The sequence below is a fragment of the Kogia breviceps genome, chromosome 16 (genome assembly GCF_026419965.1).
Source record: "Kogia breviceps isolate mKogBre1 chromosome 16, mKogBre1 haplotype 1, whole genome shotgun sequence".
Taxonomy (NCBI): domain Eukaryota; kingdom Metazoa; phylum Chordata; class Mammalia; order Artiodactyla; family Physeteridae; genus Kogia; species Kogia breviceps.
In genome coordinates, this window is record NC_081325.1 from 14,726,434 (window position 1) to 14,751,390 (window position 24,957).

The 24,957-nt window shown below is 37.1% G+C and overlaps 1 long non-coding RNA gene across 2 annotated transcripts in view; it reads left to right on the forward strand.

Annotated features, from left to right (window-relative positions):
• The window catches only part of LOC136792820 (uncharacterized), a 56,965-nt gene that overhangs the window by 18,970 nt on the left and 13,038 nt on the right, over positions 1–24,957 (forward strand). Inside the window, exon 3 of one of the 2 annotated variants that reach the window (XR_010837286.1) lies at positions 21,561–21,752. The exons of the other annotated variant lie outside the window; for it this stretch is intronic. This is a non-coding gene — a long non-coding RNA (uncharacterized lncRNA). The remainder of the gene's footprint in view (positions 1–21,560; positions 21,753–24,957) is intronic. 2 annotated transcript variants of the gene reach the window in all.

Genomic DNA, 24,957 nt, shown 5'->3' on the forward strand with positions numbered 1-24,957 from the left:
TAATCTCAGCCTGGGCAGCATTTTCTCTTTCTTGTAACATGGAGCGGTGTAAAATAAATATAATTGACAGAACAAATATTTTATAGAATGCATGCTTTACCCTTTTTCATCAAACATGCTCTGTGTTAGAATACAAAATATTTGAGGAAGAAGAGGTACAAACTACTATGCATAAAAATAAGTAAGCTACAAAGATATATTGGACAGCACAGGGAATATACCCAATATTTTATAATAACTTTAAATGGAATATAATCTATAAAAGTTTTTAATTACTTTGTTGTACACCTGAAACTAGTATAAACTTGTAAATCAATTATACCTAAATAAAAACTAAATTCTTTTAAAAAGTAAAAGATAGAAAAAAGGAAAACTTATTTGAGGAAGGTAATGTCTTCTTTTAGTCATCTTTTCTTATTGCAGAAACCCATCACCTTAACAGGAGTCCTCCAAAATTGCTTAGGCCATACATGTCTTTTTGGGTTTGTTTTTTTTTTTTTTTTTCTTTGGCTCACTGACAATATTTCGTAGTATCGTGTACTAGATTCTAGTATACTAGATTTTCTAAGTCTTTTTTTTTTCAATCTGGAAGCTACTTTTCTTTTCTCTGACTTCAGAGTAGCTAAGTCACTCTTTTGATGGTGACTAAGAGATCCACTTCAGCATATTCTATTGTTCCCACACAATTTCCTGTTAGAAACAGCATCAGTCACCCTGGTTATGAGAAGTTCTTTGGTAAAAACACCAAGAGAACCTGATTAGAAATTTTTTTTCCACTCTATAGAAGTAGTACCTAATAGATCCTTAGCTGATATTTCTGAATGTTTCAAAATATAAATATAAGACTTTTTCAGCAGTTACTAGGGCTACATATTATTTCTGGGCAGTAAAATCAAATAATCATGGTCAACTAGTTTACTATGGCTTGAATGATTTATTCTTAAGACAGTCAAATAAAAATAAACTGTCATTAAAATCTCACTCACTTAAATCTTATTACTACTTGAGCCTTTCTGGGGTATCATTTGTCCAGTATTCTCTACTAGGATATTTGAACATTTGTTTATTTAGTAAGAATCTAGAAGCTATGCTTTTCGTTATATGGCCTTGGAAAATTGCAAACTTGAAATGAAAAACAATGCCGTAATAGCTGTGCTTTGCTACCTAAAATTAGAGACTCATCATATATATCATCATCTAGGTCCCAGGTTTGCATGTGTTGAAAATATCGCTTGTGTTATCAATCATCTGAATATTTGCAGGTCCAAGAGAATACCCTCAAACCTTCACTGGTAGAAATTACAGGAAAGATTACCTAATCTTCCTCAACCCCACTTCCCTTGCATACAAAATATGGATGAAAACACCAAACTATCGTGAAGATTATATAAAAGAATTCATATAAACTTTTTTGCATAATACCAAACAATACAAGTTATCTATCATTAAAATAATTACTGTGATAATGAGTACCACGTACTTCTGTCACACCAGGAACAATCCGCCTTATAGAAAAAAAAAAAGTAAAGAAGTAAGACTATATGACATAATGAGAAGAATCAGTATTTCACAGTACAGTCATGTAACTCATATTCCTGTCAAGAAATAGACCATTTTCCTCATCCCAGAGTTCCTTGTGTGTCTTTGTAGTCAATCTCCTTCTGCCAATCCTGGCCACTGGAAACTACTGATGTACTTTCTGCCACTATAATTTGGCTTTTTTAGAATATAATATAAGTGGAATCACATAATCTTTTGTGTCTGTGTTTCTTTCACAAAATGCTTTAGAAATTCATCCTTGTTAGTTTTTTTAATAGATGAGATGCAATATTTTATTTCACCTCAGTTTTTTGCATTGCAAAGTAGATATTATTAGAGTCATATATACCATCAGCATATACGTAGATTTTCCCAAATGTGTATTAATTTTATTGTTGTTCACTCCTTTTTGCATCTTAGGTCTTCCAGCTGAAATCATTTTCTTTCCTACTAGGGTACATTTTGCAGAAGTCCCTCCTTTATGGTTTAAGGATAAATTTTGTTTTTGTTTGCCTGAAAAATTCTCTATTTTACCCTCATTCTTTAATGCTAATTTAGCTAGCATTAAATTTAGCTAGATTAGAGGTTGACAATTAGGGCAGAGATAGCTATTCATGAGAGATGCCTTCCCCATTTTTATGGTACAGAATTGTTTCAGGGAAGTACCTGCCCATGCAGGGATTTTATTTATTTATTTATTTTTATTATATTTTATAATATATATTTTTATATTTTATATATATTTTATATAATATATATATTCTTTATATTTTATATATATTATATTTATTTTATTATTTTATATTATTTATTTATATTTCTCAGCCTCCTTTGCATGTAGGTGAGCTCATATTTTTAGGTCTTTCCAATGCACTGTGAGAAGCAAAGCCTTTCTATTCCAGTCCAGAGTATTTAAGAAGGATTTTGCTTTCTACACCCATTTATTCCCCCTGTCTCCTGGCTGAAAGTGAGGCCCCAAATGAGGAAGGAGCCCAAGATAGAAGAAGCCTGATTGAATCACTGTATAGAAAGCCATGAGTGGGCTTCCCTGGTGGCGCAGTGGTTGAGAGTCCGCCTGCCGGTGCAGGGGACGCGGGTTCGTGCCCCAGTTCGGGAAGATCCCACGTGCCGCGGAGCGGCTGGGCCCGTGAGCCATGGCCGCGGAGCCTATGCTCCGCAATGGGAGACGCCACAACAGTGAGAAAGGGGGGAAAAAAAAAAAAAAAAGAAAGCCATGAGTACTTAATGTATTACAAGAGTGGACATAAGAAGGGGTTTCTTTTTTCACAGAGTCCCAAAGATGATCCATGAATATTGCATAAGAAAAGGGTTTTTTTCAGCTTTATAAATGTGGCTACTCAATTATGTGTTCAAGGCTGGTAGGTAATTTGAAATATTTTTGTGCTTTTTGCAGGATGTATAGCACTGGGGAAGCTCTTTTATTTCAATGACCTGGCATTGGGATGAAGAATTAATTTAGTGTAGACAGTTTTTTTAATTTTAAACAAACGTGTACAGCTATATTTTATCAGTGTTGCACTTTCAACTATACACTAGTGTACAATTTTATGTATTAGTTAAAATAAAGTATGAACATACGTTCTGTTGTTTATATTTAATGACATTTAAATTATGAAACACAAGATTTTTTTACAGTTCACAACAAAGTGAAAATGTAGCTTTAAATACTGAAATGAAAATGACTTGGTTACCACAACACTGATTCATATAAGAACCCTGAACTGACTTGAGAATAATCTTCATCCATCCCGTTGCTTTTTTGCACGACCAATCAAAAGTGCTCTCAATATAAATCAGTGCTTAGAAAAACCTGAAAAAGAAAAGAAAGTACCTTTCAGTCAAGAACGTTTTTACTTCGTGCCACTTGCCTTAGAAAAAATGTCCAAGTTGAGAAAACACAGAGACTGTATGGACCTTTGAAAACAGAGATTCACATTGTAGACGATGCAGTAGCTCAATATAAAGCCTGAGTGTGTCCCAAGATAGAAGTTATGGCTACTTCTTGAAGACTTCGTATTGTTGAAATGCAATTAAAATAGTGATTAGAAGTCCACTTGCATTCATTTAACAAACTTTTACTGTTGACTGCCAGTCATTTGAAAGTCTCTGTTCAACAATGTAGAGAAGGTTCAAATAGGAACAAAATCTATTCCTTCTCCCTCAATTTTACCCACGGCAACTCAAAACACCATTGATCCTTGACGTTCATCTATATATAGGCTTCCTATCCCCTTAGTTCCAGTTACTTGGAAATTATCATTTTCCCTTTAAACTCCATACATTTGAGGCAATATTAGCATTAAGTAATTTTATATGCAGTTCTAACCACTAGAATCAGAAATGCTGGCTTATCCTAAATACTGATTTTTCTCCTAGTCTCTCTTTTAAACTACTTTTTTATGATACTGTATCAAAAAAATTCATGGTATATTTATATTATAGCTTTTTAAAAATCTCATTTACATTCTAGTCCCATATTTCTGGGGATGTGACTTATTTCCAAAATAGACACATGGGAAGTATTTTAGTCTCATCCTCTAAATATGTACAAATCAACATTTAGCTTTGGTTACTATGCTGATGATGACTAAACTCTTGCAGCCCATGTGAATAGCATAGGATTTAGATTGGAACAGATCTGGTCGAATCCCATCCCTGTCACTTACTAGCCTGGTATCCCTAGGTAAGTTAATTAACTTCTCTGAGGGTTTCTTCATTTGGAAAGTGGGGATAGAGAAAACCTTTCATGGAATTCATGTGAATACTATACTTGAACGTTCAACAAATTTGAAATTTCTTCATTTCTGGTTTCATTTTCAGTGGGTGATATTTCTAGACACAGTTTCCCCATTCCAGGGATACAATCTATTGTGTCCTGTAGCTCCTGTGACTTTCAATACAATAAATAGTAATTGTGTGAATTCAAGAGCTACTAACACTGGTGGCTCAAATTTATTTCAACAGGAATTGCTCCTGACTATTTCTCAGTGCCTAAGATTTTACTGCTCACTTTCCTAATTTTTTATGAGTAATATTTGAGTAGGAATTATTTCTCTCTGGTTCTACTTCTATAATCAATTTGAATGGCAGGTGATTTCATCAGAAAGGTCTCTCACTAGTAAAGCATCTCCCCCCAATTTTTTAAAAGTGAGCCAGAAGAAATATCTGACTATTATGATAGTTATCGAGTCCATGGAGGTTTAGAGATTACTAGCTCAGCAACACCTGAATGCTGTTTTGAACTTGGGTATAATAAAGGTTGAACTGTTGAGTTAGGCACAAAGATACTGATCAAGGGGGAGATTTCTACAGCTTTCAGGCCCTGCTAGTCTGAGCTTTAGGCTGGCTTCTGGTTCTTGATGCACTCTTTTATCCTAATATATCACCCTCTTCTTGACTCTTGGAAGAAATTCTTGACTCTTCTCGCCCTGTTAGTGCTTATTGAAAAGTTTTACCGATATGCTCCACATTTCAAGGGTCTTATGCTATGACTACTATATTTATTAAGGTTCTTTTGGACGCAAACTACAGAAATCCATTTAAGAAATCTTAGGTGAGGAGAGGGAGGAAGAGGAAGAGAAAAGGAATGTATTTGAAAGGTACTGAAGATCTCAAAGAAACAGAAAAGGCTGAATAACAAAGAACTGGGTAGGGAAAGAATCAGTACTGCTATAGGGACTTAATCATAGGAATAGCAGACATTTTTGTCCTTGAATATGATCATTCACTAGACTTGGCTTCAGTGACTAGTAGTCTCCATTTTCTGGTCCATATTTCAGTCTGGGAAGAAAGCATCTGTTTGATCCTTTTTGGACCGGGTGTCTATCTTCAGACTGATCAATCATAAAGCACAATTCCAAGAAAATAAGTTGTTGAATAGCCACCCTAGAGGTATCTACTCTTCCTATTTATGTTTTCAACTCTAAATTCTTTCTTTTCCTGCTCTGACTATATGTTTTGTCTTTTTTTCTTCTCTCTTCCTGCCCTTGAACAACCCGGGCATTGCCCTGTTGAGTTTATCCTGAGTGAAAACAGATTACAGTTTCTCCGTGTTGTGGATATAAAGGGTTAATTTTTTTCTCCCTTGCACATTGTTCTAGTGGAATATATTTGGAGATATTTAAAGGATTGTTTATTGTAGGAATCTCTTAATTTACAGTTGTTTTTAATTTTGTGGGGTAGAATGAAATACATCCTCAGGGGGGCTATACCTAAAGCCTGTTATATGGAAGAAAGCCTTTTTTCCTAATTCTTTGCTGGATTTATATTGACATACCCATTTAATTCAAAGTAAAATTAGTTCCAAAATAGATGAGGATCGTAATTCATAGATGTTCCCATGTTTATGGTTGAAACTACGAGATATAGTTTCTATAATTGTTGCATAATCTTAACTCTTAGGGCTCTTTGTGAGGTTCTTAGGCCTTAAGATTCAGGGTGGGTGGGATTGAAATAGTTGACATTTTAAATGTTAATCAGAGAATAAAAGAAAATGCTATTAGTATTTATATGAAATCACAGTTTATGGAAACTGAAGTTCTAACCTTAATATTTCAAATATATCTGTGCTACATAAAACCCTCATGAGGTCTGATTTTACACAGTGATGAGTTCAAATAACTCACATTTATAGCAATAACCCATACCTCAATGCTCTGAGCTCCCCCACACACACACACTTAACTAAGAGATGACCAAAATTTTCTTTATTCTTCTACATAATCTGGGCTGTAGCCAGCAGCTCTCCAATTCCTGCATCATGGAATCCATTGCTCTTGACATTCTTGATCATCATAGCTCTGCTGCCCTTGGGCCCTATGTATTGCTGGCTGGGCTGCTTTCCATCCCTAATGCCTCTGGCCACTGCCACCAACATGGACCTACTTTGTACCATCAGGCCATTGACTTCTGCAGCTCATCTCTGTCTCCTTTTGGTAGGAGAGCTCCTCTCACTTTCCCTGACCAGTTCATGTAGGTTGATTCTCAGAGAGTAGTTGACCCTCTTGTGACATTTTCTTTTTTGCCTTTGTACCACAGCCCTCTGCTTCTCAGGCCACAAAAATACTTCAGGAAGGGAACAGAGATCGCCAAGTACAGCATAAATTTCATTGTACCTGCAGGCATTGCTTCTGCCAATATGGATTCCTGTTTTCTGTCTGACCTGTCCTGCCAGACTTCTTTATGTCCAAGAGCTCCATTGTCTTTCAGCATCTTATTCCCATTTTAAAAGTCTGTATCTTAATTATAGGCTAAGAACAAGGGTTTTTTTGTCATGAGATCCTTGAGTGCCATGTAAATTAAGGAGTTACCCAGGCCTTTTGTCTCAGTCTCCCTCACCTTCTGTGGCCAAAGAGGCAAGTTTTCCTAGAATGAATGGAGGCCCTCCATGAGGGTGATGTTTCTAGGCTGCATTCTAACTTCACCCAGCCAAGAATATTCTAATGCATGTACATCTCTATCACCTAGAGACTGTGTGTATAACATGTTATAATACAATTTGTTTTCTAAAACTTGTAGTAAAATATACATAAATATAAAATTTACCATTTTCATCATTGTTAAGAGTACAGTTCAGTGGCATTAAGTACATTCATATTGTTGTGCAGCCATCATTGCTATCCATCTTTAGAACTTTTTCATCATCCCAAATTGACACTCTGTCCCCATAAAACACTAACTTCTCAGTTATCCCTCTCCCCAGCCCCTGGTAACCACTATGCCACCTTCTGTCTCTATGCATTTGACTACTCCAGATAGAAACAGAATCATATAGTATTTGTCCTTTTGTGTCTGACTTATTTCACTTACATAACGTTTTCAAGGTTTATCCCTATTGTAGTATATTCAGAATTTCCTTCTTTTTAAGGGCTGAATCATATTCCATTGTATATATAGATCACATTTAGTTTGTCTAGTCATCTGTTAATAGAGATTTGAGTTGTTTCTACCTCTTGTCTGTGGTGAATAAAGCAGCCAGGAGCATGGATGTAGAAATCTGCTCCTATCCTAGTTTCAACAGAAAAACAAAAAACAAGTATATCAATATACATGTTTAGATCCATTAAAGTTAGGAAGGTGCTATTCAGCTATTTTATTTTAGAAAGGTTTGTAGCTAGGTTATTTAGTTTAATGAAGTAAATCATTTATTAATATAGGTTCATTCATTTAGATCCACTAATTAAGTCATTCATTTAAATTATTGAGAAGGCAGGAATGTAAATATAAATGATATCATGTTCTTGCACTTAAATTTCTTACAATCCAACTGGGGAAGCAGGCAAGGAAGCAAGTACTCAAAACGATTTGATGATTATTAAAATGGTAATATCCGCAGTGTGCTATGGGAACACAGAGCAGGGCACCTAAGAGATTCAGGAAGGCTTCCTAGGAGAGAAGATACTGGACCAGAATCTGGAAACATAAGTAGGATAACCTCTTTAAAGATGGGGAGAACCGGGGAGGAGGTTGTCCTGGCTAAGAAGAAAAAATACTAAAAATCCTGAAGCCTGGGAAAGTGGTCAGGGAAGACAGCTACAACATCGTGTGAAAATTGAGACTCAGTGGAGGCCGACAAATGCAAGATCTTATTCCTGCGTGGGCTGAGGAGTTCTGATTTTTCGCCTAAGAGCAAGTCTGACAGTGCAGCTCATTTTCCTAACTGTTTACATACATTTTGATAAAGAAAATGCTTCTTGCATTAGTTTGGATCTAGTCTTATTTCCTGATACATCGGGCACAGCACTGCCACCTACTCAGGAACAAATTGTGCCAATACTTAATAACAGTCCACCCACATGGACTTTTTAAATCAGTAAAATTATGAGAGATCATAGCGCTTTCATGTTAGCAATTAATTTGTTCACTGTTTTTATCGTTGGTAAATGAAGAACAGGTTACCTAGAAGTACACCGAATTCTAAATAGAATGTTTAAAGGAAAATGGTTTGAAAATCCTATCCTGTTCTGAGTCAGACCAAAGCTATTTTATGAAAGATCAACGTGTGTTGCACACCGGCTGCTTGTTTTCTGTTTGACAGACTCCACTTTCCTAACTAAGGTGTACTTCTTTACATTTGGTATAATCATAAGTTAAAATGTTGATAGATTGGACAAAATTAATGGATTACATGGTAAAAGGTGTTCGACAGAGCGTCCATTTTTTCAGCCCGCCTCTGTAAATTCAGGACGGCTATATTCCAGTGAGGCTCCAATGACCCAAATATCACCTGGTAGTATGACTTGGAAATAAACAAACTGGGGCAGGGAGGAAGGATCTTTGGGTTATTAATTACATTTTTTTCCACTAATCTATCTTAGTTAAAGAGCACTCTTCCGAAATCATACTTAACATTATTGTTCCATATTTTTTAACACTATATTATCCTTAGATAAAATTATATATTGAAGTATGCCACTGTCACCATGCTATTGAAAAGTACCCAGTGTACTTCTAGGTAATCTTTTTTTCATTTATCAATGATAAAAACAGTGAACAAATTGCTAACATGAAGGTGCTAAACCCTATTCACTCTGTAAAGCAATACGCCTACTTTATACTCCTAAGAAGTCTCTTATAGAAGTTAAAGGCCAATAAAAATGACAACACTGGAGAACAGTAAATATCTTTTAAAAAAATCAATCCATATCTAAAAGGCTGCAGAGTTCAGATACTGAAGACCAAATTACCAATATTTACCAATGTTTGATACTTAGATGTTTAGATGATGAAAACATTAGAGAATTTATAAGAAAATCTCTTTTTGAACAGCAAAAGCAGTGACACAGTTCTACAGATAAAAATAAGCACATCAGTGCATTGTCATACAGAACCCATAAGTTACTTTCTTTAAAACACATCTGGCTTATAACTTCTCTATACAATCGTGTGTATGTTGTAGGATAATTTTTTTCCTAATGTACATTTCTTAGTTAAGAAAGCCTAAGAACAGAGCTACATGGAGAAAATTACCCACAAGTATCCAGAAGAAAAACTTGTTACATACAAATGGATTTTCCTCCATATTTTGAGGAAACATTTAACTTCTTTAAAACATGACCGTCAAACCCAATACTATATAAAGACCATAAGAACTAGAACTTTTTCACTTTCACTGCAGAATCCTCACCACCTAGAATTAAGCTAAACACTGTAAATTCTCAGGAAATTTCAGTATCTATAAATAGCATACAAAATTTGAACAAACAGGTTTTAGGATCTATTTGACATTCTTCTCTGAAATGTCAGTGCTCTCTGACCAAAGGCCACCAGAAACACACGTGTAGTCGAGTGAATTGGGTTGACTGCTAATAGCAATGACAGAAAATACACAGTTACGGGCGAAATGCAAGACATCACAGTAACAGGGTATTAAGAAGGACTTACTCAGTGCAGGATCTGGGCTTTGGTTAGGTGGCTTTATGGAGGATTTAAGGCAGCAAGGCTTCACTCTGTATCAGGCATCGTCAGAAAGCAGAGATAATTCTTTAACTGAGTATCTCAATAAATCTTATCTTGAATGAGGACAGACTAGAATGAAGAAACTCATTCTAGTAAAGAAGCTATATTTAGTAATATTAGAGAAGATGGAGGAATTTTTGTACCTTGGAAAAATTTTTTCTTAAGTGTTCATACATAATTACAGAGTGGTCTTATTTTTGTCTTGATCCAACTTGGTCACAGAGTGGCCTCCTCTGATGTTGGTGTTCTGAAAATTGTTGACATTTAACAGGAGAACACCAGGGACCAGCTAAGGGCTGCCGGGCTCCTCATAATACCAAAGCGTGGCTGACAGGACCTGGCAAGGTCCTAGCTGCCGAAGGCCACTTTGGTTTTTCTTAACATTAATCTAACATTTCCCCTTTCAGTTGTGACTTCCCTCCTTGAAGTGTTTTCAGTGCAGTAATTTCAAATTACATGCCAACCTTGAGGCACACTTTGAAGATAATTGGCTAAAATCTTGAAATGGAAAGAAAGTCAGAAAGGATGAGCTCCAAACTTAAAAAGTGGTTCCTTAGATAACAAAATAATGTAGTGGGATTATGAGATTCTTTTTGTGAGGTTTTTCTCTATTTTCTAATGAAAAATATTTTTCTTAAGTGTGTGAAATGCTTTGAATAAGGTGTTAAATGTTCAAAGTACTCAGAATTATTTTTATTATGAATAATTCCATGTCAGTGATTAGTAAACAGAGTTTTTTCAGTGGATGAATAATTTTAGATGAAAAGCAGCTAAAATGAATGCAACATCGATTTTCACAGCCCCATTTACCTGTGAGACAAGGTGTTTCAATGTGACTGTAGGATGGAGGGGCCCCTGCAGATATACAATTATAAATAGTAATAACTGAAAACCGTTAAGTTGGAGCTGAACAGTTTGGTGGAGAAAGGAAAAAGAAAATGTCGAGATTTATAACTCCAAATTAGAGCCTCTCAGGTTTTCTGCTCAGGCTTTCTGCAGGTTTGCACAGGCTTTTGTTTCAGACTGTATACTCAAGGCTTATGTTCCAGGACCATTCATTCTGTTAGGGTCATTTAAAATGGCAACTGGAGTGATTTACAAGAGCTGAACTTTGTCCTCAAATGTAAGCATAAGAAAAGCAAGGCAGCAGGGAAGTGAACTGCTAACGGATATCCACTTAAATATCTGATTACCATTATGAAGCCTCCAAATTAGCTGCTCTGTTTTGTCTGTCCATGGAATCACTGTCAATTCCAAAGTATGAGGTCATAAAAAAAGTATATAGTAGCAAAGCATAAACTTGAAATGAACAACTAAAGGTAAAGATGGAATAGTCTCTCATTCATTTATTGATTCAACAAATATTTTCCAAGTGTCTACTGTGTACCAGGCACCATGCTGGATACTGGAGATACAAAGCTGGGGATAAGTTTTGATCAGAAATAACTATTCATTCAGGGTGGGGTGAAGGGAGCAGAAGTGGAGGTATATAACAGTTTCACGTGCTATCTGTGTTAATTTCCTATCACTGCTGTAATAAATTACCACAGTTTCGCAGCTTAAAACAATGCAAGTTTATTCTCTAACAGTTCTGGAGAAGTCCAAAATGGCTCTCCCTGAGCTAAAATCAACGTGTAAGCAGGGCCGCATTCCTTCTGGAGGGTCTTGGGGAAAAGCAGCTTCTAGAAGCTGTTCACCTTCATGGCCAGCACATTGCATTATTCTTACCCATTCTTCTGCTTCCCTCCTTCCATCTTTCAGGGACACTTGTGATTACGTTAGGCCCACCTGGATAATTCAGGATACTTTGTTTTAAGGTCAGCTGATTAGCAACATTAATTCCATCAGCAAGTTTATTAGCTCTTGCCATGTAGCGTAACATATTCACTGGTTCCATGGATGAGAACGTGTATATCTTTGGGAGGCCATTTTTCTTCCTACCACACTCTCCAGAGGCAGGTATGAACAATGTACTTTCAGGACAAATGTCCCTGGAATAATTGGGCATAGTTGTTCAGGCCTCTGTGTCTTTTGGTTCAAGATACTAGCTGTGACGCCTAAAATCTGTGGCTGAGAGAGCTAAATTTAGGTGATCTTTAAAACAAAAAGTTAATTGTCCTAAGTCTTTTCCCTCTTTTAATTTCTTAGATTCTTTTTCCAAATCCTTCCTTCATTTATGAAGTATTTTTCGAAGTTCAGGGGGAAAACATTTGCCATCCCTTCATTTAGGCATTGATACTTCCCTTCCATGATTACTTTATTTCAAAAATTATTTGTTTCAAATGATTTTTTTGGCCACCCTCCTCTCCTACTGCACGCTATAATCTTATATATCAAATACCAAACCAAGGATGAATTTTGCCCAGACATAGACTGGGGAGACTTATTTTCCACATTGAATATATGCCATTTAATGTGTCTTCATAGTTTACCTCTGCACTCCTCAAGAGCAGGGTCTGAGTTTTGTGATTATTCCTTTCATTCTTGACCCACAGCACAATGTCAGGCATACATTATGCCTGCTCAAAAGTGCTGACTGTATAAATGACTGGACAATATAACCTGATTTCCTGGACTATTGAGTACCTGCAGATGTGATTTCAAACTGTAAGGTTTTGAGATTCTTCATTAAAAATGCAATAGCCTAAGGAATAGTTAGCAAGCAGAAAAATAATAAATCTGTTATTCTATACTTCGGTGACACAGCAAGCTCCTTGGAATGGTGGTCTCTGTCGACCTGGTTTCCTGTGGTTCCTGGAAAGAACGCTGTGTGTGTTGGGAGAGCGCTGGGGCCGGAGGGGGGTTGTAGTTACGCATTATTCCTAAGACGTGTCATCAACCGGTCTTAGTCTTTATGACCCACGAGCACTCTTGTTTCCCAGACTGGTGAATTGAAAACTAAATGTTCCCATGGAAACTAGATGTCAGGAGACCCTACCATTTCTTGGCCCGTCACTGCCTTCATTACCCTGTCTCCTCTTCTTGGAGCCTCTGGACGTCTGGAAGTTGTTATTTGCACCCCAGCACACTTTAGCCATGCCGCCTGTGCTTGCTGTCTCTCGGTTGGCTTCCTGGCCCTGTATTCTGAAACTGAACTGCAGGAATGGAATGACTCCCCAACCCTCTTCACTGCTTGACAGTGGCCTTCCCATCTCCCTTTGTATCCAGAACCTAAATAGATCAGACTGTAGATATATCATGATACAGGGTATAGAAATCCGTATCTCTGCAAGCCACCTCTCTAGCTAACCCTTTGGCCAAAACCACACCATTTCTCACTTCGATAACTGTAACAGCCCCCTTGCCCTATCCCTGCTTCTCTACAGTGTGTTCTCAGTTGAGCAGCCCGGCCTCCGTGCATGTGAAAGACAGATAATATTCCTTCTCTGCTGACAATGCTGCAATGGCTCATTTCCTTCAGAGAAAATCCTTATGGGAGCTTACAAGGACCCACCTGATTTGGTCCCGATACTGCTCTGGTCTCTCTTTGAAATAGTCTAAGAGCTGCTAGAAGTCAGGACTGCTTTATACTGCCAGCATTCTGCACAATGCCTGGTACAGGGCTCACCAACATTTCTTTAAATGTTGAACACACACCCAGATTCCCAGAGAAGAGCTAAAGCCTCCAGTGGTTTTCCTCCGTCATTCCTTCTCTCTGAGTCTGAGGGCAAACACTCTGGGGTGGAGAGAATTGGACTCGATGACAATCCTGAAACCTTCGGCAATAGCCATTCAGGTCCAGGAATCAAGTCCTGAATCTGGCAGTGACTCCGTAAATGACTGCCTGTCATTTGACTTCACAGTGTACTTATTTCTATTTAACGTTTCAATTTCAGCGGAAATTATCTTTCAAATGTGAATTCCTTTCGGTTAAGAGTCAAATTCTTCTTTTTGACACTACAACACCAGTGAGTAATTAACACATTTCCAGCTAAAAATATTAATGTATTTTCACTTGGTACTCATTTAAAAACATGAGTGCATTGAGAATGTTACATTTCTTATTGTTCCTCAAACCTCAGAAATGTAATAGTTTCTCAGAGCAATCGGTTGTATTTTAATTACATAAACATCAAAAACTCAATGGAATGGAAATTTACTTTCTACTAGAAATTATCATAACAGAAGCACTTTTCAAAGATTATTTTCTGAAACAGTTACTTGAGACTGAATATTGTGGACGATTTATAAGATAGAAATTCTCTAAAGAGTTTAAAGTGTTTCCACATATTGATTCAACTCTCCTGCATTTTAATGAATGTATAAATATTTGAAAATTAAATTATGCAGGGTGAAGATATTGCCACAGTGACTGTACTGATCATATTTTACATTTGTAGCATACATTTTAAATTCTTGGCGGTTTTCAGTTTAGAAATTTATACTATTTTCTCCTTTGTCTTAAGAAAATCTTTTTCCTTAAATTTTATATAAAACAAGCATAAAAGATTTAACATTACCTTCCCCAAATAATTTTAACAGCTTTATTGTGATATAATTCACATACCATACAATTTACACATTTCAAGTGTACAACTTACTGGGTTTTAGTACATTCACATCAATTGTAGAATATTTTAATTACCCTCAAAAGAAACCCTGAAACACATCAGCAGTTATTTCGCATTTGTCCTCAATACCCCTAGCCCCAGACAATAATTAATCTGCTACCTCTCTTTATATTTGTCTATCTGAACATTTCACATAAATGAGACTGTACAGGGGCTTCCCTGGTGGCGCAGTGGTTGAGAGTCCGCCTGCCAATGCAGGGGACACGGGTTCGTGCCCCGGTCCAGGAAGATCCCACATGCCGCGGAGCGGCTGGGCCCGTGAGCCATGGCCGCTGAGCCTGCGCGTCCGGAGCCTGTGCTCCGCGACGGGAGAGGCCACGACAGTGAGAGGCCCGCGTACCGCAAAAAAAAAAAAAAAAAATTATATATATATGTATAAAAGCTACCTGCTTTGACCACTTCTTAGGTCCCATTTCTATGAGACCTCCATGTGCATGAATTAAAATTTGTTTCTTTTTCTCCTCTTAATCTGTCTTGTGTCAACTTTATTACTAGTCCAGCCACAAGAACTCAAGAGGGGTAGAGGGGGAAATTTCCCCCTCTCTGACAATACCTTTACGTTACTGTTAAACTTAACACGCTTATTGTTTGTTATATTTCTTAGACATTAGATCTATGAAGAAGGAATGTGTCTCGTTTGTTCACCTGTGTGTTCTAGGAGTTTAGAACAGTGCTAGCATCAAAAAATATTTCTGAATTTTGTTGATTGGGAGAGGTTATAACTTGAGAGTAGAGGCAGGAAAAGGAATGTCAGAGAATTGAGTAGAGGGAATTTATAAAATAATGTTCTGTCAAGTTGGGGAGTAAATTGGGGAAGTTTCAAATCACTACAGAAGGCTAAGAGCTAAGATTTGTGATCATAATTCAATGTGAGTCCATTCAGTGTGGGTATATTTTCTTCATTGGGTCCAGCATTAGAGCAGCAGCTATACAAAGAGCTCCGTTCAATTAATGTAGGAGCTTCAAAGTGATTCAAACAGGTTGGAGAGAGGGAAATGAGCTAAGTTTAGTCATGATTCATGAAATCTGAACTGCCTAGACAGCAAAGAAACCCTCTGTCTGAAGGGGTGAAAGACAATGAAAAGTAAGAGGGTAAATAGATTGATGATCCTGATGGATGATAACTTGTTTAAATGTGGGGTTAAGGTGACTTAGTCCATGAGTTAGAAAGCCAAAGATTAGTGGTCTGAGAGTGGGATGGTTGAAACTATAATTGTGGGTGTGATGTGATTATTGAAGTGTTGAGATGAGGTACAGGAAGAAGTGTTTGGATGCAAGGTCAATGAGCTGCAATAGTTACCCAGAGCTCAGATTCCAGATAACACATAACTGCTACTAATAAGAAATCTTACTCTAGTCAGCTGATCAAACGTGCACTTTCACAGAGAGGCCAGCTTGTCCCCAAAGTACATAGTAATCACAAAGCAGAATGCCAGTGAGTTCTGTTTGCAGAGTCCCAAGACAAGAGTCTCTTTTAGATGCCAGAAGGGAAAAAATTAAACTCATCGTTCTATTGTAGTTAGAATTTCATCTAATTAAATTAAAGAACAGATTGAATAGTTTAACATATTTCAACGTTCATATGGCATTGAAAATCCTTGGCTGGCAGCTGTGTAAATCAGCAGGAAATCAGGGGAATGCAGGAATGAAATGAATATTTAGAAGGGGAAATAACAGGCAGTGCTATTTCTAAAACATCCTTTGCTGCTTACATGGCAATACCAGTAATTAAGACATGAATTTAATGTTATTAATATACTATCAAAACATAATAGTAATTAAAACATCATGAGTTTTAATATATACCTACTTAAACTTTTATTTATAAACTTAAATTTTAAGGAACTGAAACCGTAAAAGAGAGAAACATATATCTTGAGCTCTTCATTTCTCTCCTTATCCATTAAATTCCAAAAATATAAACAACCATTGTTATGACTGTCATACCCATGCAACATCCAAACATCTTTTGAGACATGTAGCACAAAAATGACTTTGACATTCAGCATCATAACTTATACATAGATGCATAACTTACATAATTCCCAGGAATTTGAAGTGAGCTAAATCCTCCACATTTTACTATTTGCCATTTTTTGTGTGAAAATTCTCATAAGTGCTCAAAGCAGAAAGAATTGTATAATGAACTCCTATACACTTATAAGGCTGACTTGATAATTCTCAAGATTTTACCACAATTTTGGTTTTTTATTTTTTGCATTTTTAGTTGAAATTTTTGAAGAAAAATGTCAAATATCACTTCAATTCTACATATTTCACAATTATATAGTTTGGGGTTCTAGTTTTATAAAATGTATTTAGCAGTTTTTTCAAAATTTTGCCATAAAAAAAAACTTTGTATGTGAAAAACAAAGCTTATTTATGCTTCTCAATACATGTCTTTCTAGCAAAAGTAGAATAAAATAATAATAATAATATGAAAACCTTTAGGACACAGATCAATTTGACAGAGCAGGTAGCATGTCATTTTTTTCATTAAATTTAAAATAATTGTAGATTTACATGCATGTAGGAAAATAGTACAGAACAACCTCATGTACCATTTTCCCAGTATCCCTCAAAGATCTGGCAAAACTGTAATACAACATCACAACCAGGGTATTGACATCGATACGGTCAAGATACAGAACATTTCAATCACCACGAAGATCCCTCATGTTGCCCTTTTATGTCCATTTCCTTCCTGTCTCCATCCCCTCCTTATTCCATGGTAACCACAGATATGTTCTTCACTTCCACAATTTTGTGATTTCAAGAATGTTATTTCAATGGAATCATACAGTACATAATCCTTTGGAATTGGGCTTTTTTTAAATTCAGCATAATGCTCCAGAAATTTATCCATGTTATTGAGTTAAAACAGTAGTCCTTTCACTGCTAACTAGAACTCCATAGTATGAAAGTACCACCGTTTGTTATTGTATAGTTATTCACACAGTAAAGGACATATGGGTTTTTTATAGCTATGCTTTGGGTGTCGAGTCAAAGAACTCTTTGTCTAGGGGCTTCCCTGGTGGCGCAGTGGTTGGGAGTCCGCCTGCCGATGCAGGGGACACGGGTTCGTGCCCCGGTCCGGGAAGATCCCACGTGCCGCGGAGCGGCTGGGCCCGTGAGCCACGGCCTCTGAGCCTGCGCGTCCGGAGCCTGTGCTCCGCAACGGGAGAGGCCGCAGCGGTGAGAGGCCCGTGTACAGAAAAAAAAAAAAAAAAAAAAAAAAGAACTCTTTGCCTAAACATGAGATCTATGTTGACTCAGAGTAGTAAGAACAGATATCCTTGCCTTGCTCTGGATATTTAAGGGGAAAGCACTCAATATTTCCCGTTAAACACTGTGCTGTCTATAAGAGTTCATAGATGTTCTTTATCAAGTTAAGGAAGTTCTCTGCTATTCCTATTTTTCTGAGAATTTTTATCAAGAAAATGTGTAGAATTTTGTCTGATGCTTTTTCTATGTTGATTGATATGATTATATGACTTCTATTATTTAGCCTGTTAACATGGTGGATTATACGGATTGATTTTCTAATATTGAGCCAGCTTTGCATGCCTGGAATGAACTCTGCTTGGTCTTAATGTATAATTATTTTTATACATTATTTAAATCTATTTGCTATTATTTTACTAAGAAATTTTTGCCTGTATTCATGGGCATCTGGAAAAAAATTGTATTCCACTGTTGAATGGTGTATTTTATAAGATGTCAGTTAAACCCTGGTGGTTCAATGATATTGTTGAGTTCCTCTGTATCCTTACAGATTTTCTGTCGAATTGTTCTATCGGTTACTGAGAGAGGGGTATTTCAGTCCCTACCTATAATTATGGATTTGTATATTTCTTCTTTCAGTTCCATTGTTTTCTGCAGTTTATTGTTTGGTACATACATATTTAGGACTACCACATATTTTTGGTAGACTGACTCTTTTACCATATATAATATCTTTCTCTATCTCATAATTTTCTTTCCTCTGAAGTCTAATTTATGTGATATTAATATAGTCATTCCTTCTCTCTTTTGATTAAAATTTGTAAGATATATCTTTTTTCCACCCTTTTGCTTTCAACCTGCCTATACTGTTACAGTTAAAGTTACTTTCTTTTAGTCAGCATGTACATGGGTCATGGTTTTTAGTTCACTCTGAAATCTCTGTCTTTTATTGGTTTATATTGACCACTTAATTCAATATAATTATTGATGTGTCAAGGCTTACATCTGCCATTTTGCTTTTTGTTTTCTTTTTTTCCCCCTTCTTCATTTCTCTGTTATCTTTCTTCTTGCTTTCTTTTGAGTTACCTGAACATTTTCTAGAATTCCATTTTTATTTATCTGCAATAATTTTGAGTGCATCTGGCCGGTCTACCTTCTTCTCTCTGTCCTTCAGAGCAGGGGTCCCCAACCCCCAGGCTGTGGACCAATACCAGTCCATGGCCTGTTAGGAACTGGGCCGCACAGCAGGAGGTGAGCAGGGGGCCAGCGACCAAAACTTTATTGACTTAAAAAAAATATACACACGATGTGAGAGTTGCAAGTTAAGTTTTATTTGGGGCAAAATGAGGACTGCAGCCCCGGGAGACAGCGTTTCAGATAGCTCTGAGAAGCTGCTCCGAGGAGGTGAGACGAGCAGCCAGGATAGATAGGAGTTTTGCAATAGGTAATTGGGAACGTCAAAAGGTTATTGTTAAATCAAGAGAACCAGATATCTCACGTTAAGGAATGCAGTGCTTTTCTATGTATGGGAAGATGCTAGAGCCTGGGCTCACTGAAATCATTCCTTTGATATGCACCTCAGCTATCTGGGGCCTGTATCATCTCCCCCCCCCACCCCCCCACCCCCATTCCTGAGTTTCCTCAGCTCTCACCGAAGGGAGTGGCTGTAGTCTGATGGCTGCTAGATGGCCGGTATTCTTTTCAGCCCTGCATTTCCTCAGGGCTCAGGAGCTCACGTCGGAGGGCTGCAATCATTGGTGACTGTGACATCCTTTGTTTATTGCTAGGGCAGGAAATATTCCATTTATAAATATTCCATTTATCAGCTTCAACTGCCACTCCCCATCCATCACTCGCATTACCGCTGAACCATTATCACTCCCCCCATCCGGGGAAAAATTGTCTTCCATGAAACCAGACCCTGGTGCCATAAACTTGGAGACCAGTGCTTCAGAGTATTCACATGCTTATTTTATATAAACTATGCAAGGGTTTTAATTGTACAAAATGGAAGAGATAGGGAAATGTATGCCTAGCCCCTCTTCCTAGAATGGTAGAATGTCATTTTAATAAATGAAAATGATTTAAAAGGTTTTATTTTGGACATGTAGCAACCAAACATTCTGTTGCATTTTTAAAATAATAATATGCTGCAAATTAAGAGGCATTTTGCAAAGATTCTTTCGGTGAAAACCTCAGTCACGATTTCAGAAAAAAGTGGGGAATGAAAATTTATTCTGAAGGGATACATGTCATCAAGCTTGCTAGTATATTTTACTTTAAAAAACAAATTAGTGTGACCAAAAAAACTGATGAATTGTAAGGGTTTAAATTATAGTATTCTTGAATTTACCCAAATTTTTAAGTCTCTTAAAATACACGTGCAGGTTATTTATTTCTTACCTAAGTTGTTTGTTGCCCTATAGCTCAAACAAAGTTATCTGCTTTTGAACCAATTCATTCTTAGCAATCTTGACAGTAAGTATGATTTTCTATGTCATTTTTTAGGTTTGGTTATATAGATGGCCAAAAGCACTGAAATAATAATTATTTGTATTTATCACTGGCAAATCCAAGATCATGAGCACTACGAGGAGAAATTTAAATAAGGATTTTCTTTAAATTTATTGATAAAATATACCCACCAACAATCCCTTACTTAGCATTCTAGTCCTTATTGATTTGCAAAATTGAACAATTCTATTTTTTTAAGTTTGCGTTCTATTCTACTATAAATATATTCCCAAAATATGATGGCCAAAGGACCACAACTTTTAGATCTATCTACTTTCCACTTAGTTTTTAGACCATCTTCCAAGAAATACTAAAATCAGAGAAGTAAAATAGCTACCATATAATAATATGGTCTTTCCTCTTTCCTGAATTTGGGATTCTTAGAAACTGAAGTATTTGCTTTCTCTCCAGCAGATGCCACTTTAGACACTCTTCCTCCTCTTTCCACTGTCTTCAATTTTCTCTGTCTCCTGGTTTGGTATATAAACTAGTTTTATCACAGTAGTCACATAAAACTTGGTTTTATACTCCCTACACTTACTGGTGAGTTACAAAGTATTTCTAAAGAAAGGTTTTTCTCTCATCTAAAAATCCAGAAGTTCACATTAACAGTTATTGTGTCCATTAGTATCCATATTTCCAAAGGCGAGTAAGAAGGAGTTACAAAAAGTGAGGTGTGTTAGTCAGGGCTCTCCAGAGAAACAGACCAATCGTGTATATATAGATATATATCAGCGGAGATTTATTACGGGGATTGACTCGTACAACTTCGGAGGCTGAGATATGCCACAAATGCTGTCTGCAAGCTGGTTAACCAGGAGCTCGGCAAGTGTAAGTCTCCAAGTCCAATGGCCCTTCAAGGGTGGGAGAGGATGAATGTCCCAGCTCAGGAAGAGAGAGAATTAACCCCTCCTCTGTCTTTTTGTTCAATCTGGGCCCTCAATAGATTGGATAATGCTCACCCATATTGATACCGAGCAGGACCCTGTGGGGCTCCTGGGCACAAAAGCCTTTCTGGGTCCCCTATTTCTTGATTACAGAAAATAGGCTTCATTCAGCCTCCAGGACCTTCCCTGAGTTCCAAGGGGCAGGTTCAAACAGATGCTAATTAGGGAAGGGACGGAATGCAGAGACAGGGGAGGAGCAGTCAAGAAACAATAGTGCAGCCTTGGGGCGGCGTCCTGGTTCCCCCTCAAGGGATACACATTACAATATCTTTGAGCTGTTTTTCAGATACTGAAAACCCCACTAGGTGGGAGAAGTGTGCTGCCCACAACCATGTAGACCCCAGACCGGTAGGAACCAGAAGGTTGATGATTCTGACTCCTACTTACCTCACCACCAACCAATCAGAAGAAGGTCCATGAGCTGATCACGCCCTCTTCGAAGAACCATGGCTGTAAAACTCCCCACTACCCACTCCAGGTATGGACACACAGTTCTGAGGGCATTAGCCCGCTGTCCCCATTTGCCAGGCAAAGCAATAAAGCTATTCTTTTCTACTTCACCCAAAACTCTGTCTCCGAGGTTTAATTAAGTGTCGGGGTACAGAGTCCGGATTCAGCTTCAAGATCAGTCATGGATGCAAATGAAAATCTTTTCCAGAAGCACCCTCACAGACGCACTCAGAAATAATATTTTACCAGCTCTCTGAGCAGCCGTTAGCTCAGTTAAGTTGATACATAAAATTAACCAGTCACATTAGGAAATTCAGTCATACTGCAACTCTTTCTCTAAAAATATTTTAAACCTTAACTATATCCTTAAGCAAACATGTCACAAATGATAGTCAAATACCAGAAAGAAATATTATAAAATCTATTGCCTTATAATATCTAAAAGAGGGAACATTCATCTTTCTAGCTGAAATTTAGAGGAAAATATGTCAAAAAAGAAGTCACTAAGTTAGACAATATCTAATGGATTCTTTGAGGAGTCTTTCACCTTAGTGAATTACAGAACTGGTAAAGAGATAAATTTCTAATTTTGTAGCCAAAGTTTGGCTGCCTTAGTCATCCCAACACAGGCACACAAGAGAAACAAATCATTCTAGTACTGATTATTTCTCAGTGAGTTTTTAACTCCTTATATTTCTAATCTGATTTTGGATCCTTTATATTATTCATTAAGAGGCCAGTTTATTTCCACTTTATCCAACTGGATTTACTGTCGTCCCTTCAGTTCTTGACGTTTTAATGAATGTTGACTCTGACGTCAGTAAATGTTAGTGTACTTTGCTCTAAACCAGGTGCTAAGGCTTACAGTGAGAGAGCAATTCCTGAACGCTGATTTTCTTTAGTCTCTTATTCCCAAGTCAAAGAAAAAAAAAAAAAAAAAAAAGAAAGAAGAAGAATGTCTGTTGAAGAGGGATTCTTTAGTTAAAAAATAATAATAATAACCTTGACCATAGAAAGCCGCAGTGAAGAACTCTGTGACTTGGCTGTGCTCTCACTTGATGTGCTCTCACTTTGGACGTGGCTGATCCTACAGACTGTGGAATAGCAGAAGCTCTGCCACTACTTAGCCTCCTATTCTGTTGGCACATTGCAGGATCATTTCTCAACACGATGTTGATGCTTCTGTTTATTTTCTCATCTCCAGCTCATCCTTCCCATCACCAATTACATCCACATGGATGAATCACAAGCTTATCATTTTCTTTTGCTTGGTCCTTAATGGCACCTTACGAATTCTGCCACTCCACACCTGTACTTTTCATAGCATATAAATGGACTTTAGAATCTATAAATAACCCAATCAACACTAAACACTGCCTTCAAATGCTGACAAGCTGCTATTCACTAGGTTCTCATACCGAGCCTTCACGCTGTTTACATAAGCAAATCTTTTTTTCTTTAAGTTACTCAGTATATATTCTTTGTGCTATTTGAAGTTCTGAAAAAGAAAAGAGTCTGCCCACTAGTCCTTGCAAAGCAGCACTAGACAATAACACTTTACCTTTTTAATATAACTGAGATAGCTATGTAGTCATAATGGGGATATTGATTTTAATCACAGTTTTTTGTGTGAAAACATTGTTTACATATGCTTTATGTATGCTTTCTTAAAGTTTTTATGACCCATAACGACTTTTAATGTTATTGTATGAAAAACTAGAACTCTTTAATTGAGCTTAATGAAATATCACAAATATGAAATTGTTTTATATTTAAATTTTTGTTTTACAAAAATCTACAAGTATCTTGGGGAGATACTGTGAGGTAACGTAAATATTCTTTCTCTCCTTGAAGTTTGCCCACTGATTTATTTCAGCATCCATTTGAGGATCTTCCCTGAAGCAATTATTACCACAGTGCTCTAATGGTGATTGTTCCCTCTTGTGTCTCCCTCCCTCCCACGCTCCCTATCCCACCCCTCTAGGTGGTCACAAAGCACCGAGCTGATCTCCCTGTGTTATGCGGCTGCTTCCCACTAGCTATCTACTTTACATTTGGTAGTGTATATAAGTCCATGCCACTCTCTCACTTTGTCCCAGCTTACCCTTCCCTCTCCCCGTATCCTCAAGTCCATTCTCTAATAGGTCTGTGTCTTTATTGTTTTTCTCTTTCTGACTTACTTCACTCTGTATGGCAGACTCTAGGTCCATCCACCTCACTACAAATAACTTAATTTCATTTTTTTATGGTTGAATAATATTCCATTGTATATATGTGCCACATCTTCTTTATCCATTCATCTGTTGATGGACACTTAGGTTGCTTCCATGTCCTGGCTATTGTAAATAGAGTTGCAATGAACATTTTGGTACATGACTCTTTTTGAATTATGGTTTTCTCAGGGTATATGCCCAGTAGTCGGACTGCTGGGTCATATGGTAGTTCTATCTGTAGTTTTTTGAGGAACCTCCATACTGTTCTCCATAGTGGCTGCATCCATTTACATTCCCACCAACAGTGCAAGAGGGTTCCCTTTTCTCCACACCCTCTCCAGCATTTACTGTTTGTAGATTTTTGATGATGGCCATTCTGACTGGTGTGAGGTGATACCTCATTGTAGTTTTGATTTGCATTTCTCTAAATATTAGTGATGTTGAGCATCCTTTCATGTGTTTGTTAGCAATCTGTATATCTTCTTTGGAGGAATGTCTATTTAGGTCTTCTGCCCATCTTTGGATTGGGTTGTTTGTTTTTGTGATATTGAGCTGCATGAGCTACTAGTAAATTTTGAAGATTAAAATTTGAAAATTTAAAAATTAAAATCATTTGTCAGTTGCTACATTTGCAAATATTTTCTCTCATTCTGAGAGTTGTCTTTTGGTCTTATTTATGGTTTCCTTTGCTGTGAAAAAGCTTTTAACTTTCATTAGGTCCCATTTGTTTATTTTTGATTTTATTTCCATTTCTCTAGTAGGTGGGTCATAAAGGATCTTGCTGTGATTTATGTCATAGAGTGCTCTGCCTATGTTTTCCTCTAAGAGTTTGATGGTGTCTGGCCTTACATTTACATCTTTAATCCATTTTGAGTTTATTTTTCTGTATGGTGTTAGGGAATGTTTTAATTTCATTCTTTTACATGTAGCTGTCTAGTTTTCCCAGAACCACTTATTGAAGAGGCTGTATTTTCTCCACTGTATATTCTTGCCTCCGTTATCAAAGATAAGGTGACCATA